Source organism: Schistocerca serialis, unplaced genomic scaffold (assembly GCF_023864345.2).
Source record: "Schistocerca serialis cubense isolate TAMUIC-IGC-003099 unplaced genomic scaffold, iqSchSeri2.2 HiC_scaffold_1126, whole genome shotgun sequence".
Classification (NCBI taxonomy): domain Eukaryota; kingdom Metazoa; phylum Arthropoda; class Insecta; order Orthoptera; family Acrididae; genus Schistocerca; species Schistocerca serialis.
Window position 1 is genome coordinate 40,001 of NW_026047322.1, and position 2,500 is coordinate 42,500.

The window sequence follows — 2,500 nt, forward strand, 5'->3', positions numbered from 1 at the left end:
ACTCTCCCAGCACAGCGCACGCGCCAACACGTCCGCACAGCTGCGATACAAACCACCTGCGAGAACCGCAGAGGCGACCGAGCAGCAGACGGCGTCGCGGCGCCGAGCGCCGGGCGGCGGCGCATCCTCAGCGCACACAGTCCTCAATCGGACCAGCACACTGCAGATGTCCACCGCGCTTCGCACCGGGCCCGCGAGGACCTACTTTGGCCGCACGGCGCCGCGTGCAGGGTGCGCCGGCGCGCAGCTGCGCCGCCTGCCGCCTCCGTCGGCCGGCGCGCCTGCCACTGGCCGCCCCCACCAGCCGGCTGTAGCGCGTGCGCCCACGCACCGCGCGGCCAGCACGCCGGGAGGCCCCCCCTCACCGGCCGGGGACGGTCCCACCCAGCCACCGCCGCGTATCGCTTCACACCCAGATGCCATTCACGTTCGTGGGCATGGTGGGTATCGCTGGAACAACCGGTTGGTAGCTCAACCGATCGTCGCCATCACTGATTCACCTCTAGCGAGAACAACCGCACCACAACGGTTTACCAGTTGTTCATTTGCGTAACGTCACCAGCAAACGTAGGCGTCCATCGCCATTTGCAAATTCAACGATTGTTGCATGCCTGTGTCAGGTGTCACGACACACTATGTCTGCCCACATACACGCAACAACATGTGCACGCTTCGCGAACACGTGGAAGGTGGCCCCCGTACGTATGCGATGTCCATTGCGCGAACGACTGTCAACCGGCCTCTGTCGCATGTCGCAGATGTGGAACGCAGTGCACCATGCTATCACGGTGTGTGAGAAGAGACGACTACGTCTGACAACACGCGCCACTACATCAACAGACGGCTCATGCTGATCGCCATCCAGGGCATACCACACTGCAATCCAGCTCTTATAGGGAGACGACACGTAGCTGAGTGCACAACATTTGGACCGCATGGTTCGCCGTTGTTGGCGCAGTCGTTGTACGGTCACATGTACCACGATGTATCATTCAGTACATGAGGACCAATGTGCAGTACAGTGTGTGATTTGGACGTACAACATCAGCGGACAGTTGACACAGGCCGTACCACAGCGTAGGCTAAGTGCTTCGCCATGCGAATGCCAATGAACAACTGCAAATGCCAATGAACAACTGCAAAGGGCATTGAGCATGTACGTCCTGCTGCCATCCACATTACAGTGTATAGCTGCAAGGTGTTTAACATGAAGCGATACACTGGGGACCGGGCAGTGCGAGTAGCAAACTATATTGCGGGGGTTGCAGTTAGGCAACACTACACTAATTTAACGCGTCGTATGACAATTACAGAGCAGGTTAAGGCCCAACGTGTGTTGGGTTAAGGCCCAACGTGTGTTGGGTTAAGGCCCAACGTGTGTTGGGTTAAGGCCCAACGTGTGTTGGGTTAAGGCCCAACGTGTGTTGGGTTAAGGCCCAACGTGTGTTGGGTTAAGGCCCAACGTGTGTTGGGTTAAGGCCCAACGTGTGTTGGGTTGAGGCCCAACGTGTGTTGGGTTAAGGCCCAACGTGTGTTGGGTTAAGGCCCAACGTGTGTTGGGTTAAGGCCCAACGTGTGTTGGGTTAAGGCCCAACGTGTGTTGGGTTAAGGCCCAACGTGTGTTGGGTTAAGGCCCAACGTGTGTTGGGTTAAGGCCCAACGTGTGTTGGGTTAAGGCCCAACGTGTGTTGGGTTAAGGCCCAACGTGTGTTGGGTTAAGGCCCAACGTGTGTTGGGTTAAGGCCCAACATAGGTTGGGTTAAGGCCCAACATAGGTTGGGTTAAGGCCCAACATAGGTTGGGTTAAGGCGCAACATAGGTTGGGTTAAGGCGCAACATAGGTTGGGTTAAGGCGCAACATAGGTTGGGTTAAGGCGCAACATAGGTTGGGTTAAGGCGCAACATAGGTTGGGTTAAGGCGCAACATAGGTTGGGTTAAGGCGCAACATAGGTTGGGTTAAGGCCCAACATAGGTTGGGTTAAGGCGCAACATAGGTTGGGTTAAGGCGCAACATAGGTTGGGTTAAGGCGCAACATAGGTTGGGTTAAGGCGCAACATAGGTTGGGTTAAGGCGCAACATAGGTTGGGTTAAGGCGCAACATAGGTTGGGTTAAGGCGCAACATAGGTTAGGTTAAGGCGCAACATAGGTTAGGTTAAGGCGCAACATAGGTTAGGTTAAGGCGCAACATAGGTTAGGTTAAGGCGCAACATAGGTTAGGTTAAGGCGCAACATAGGTTAGGTTAAGGCGCAACATAGGTTAGGTTAAGGCGCAACATAGGTTAGGTTAAGGCGCAACATAGGTTAGGTTAAGGCGCAACATAGGTTAGGTTAAGGCGCAACATAGGTTAGGTTAAGACGCAACATAGGTTAGGTTAAGGCGCAACATAGGTTAGGTTAAGGCGCAACATAGGTTAGGTTAAGGCGCAACATAGGTTAGGTTAAGGCGCAACATAGGTTAGGTTAAGGCGCAACATAGGTTAGGTTAAGGCGCAACATA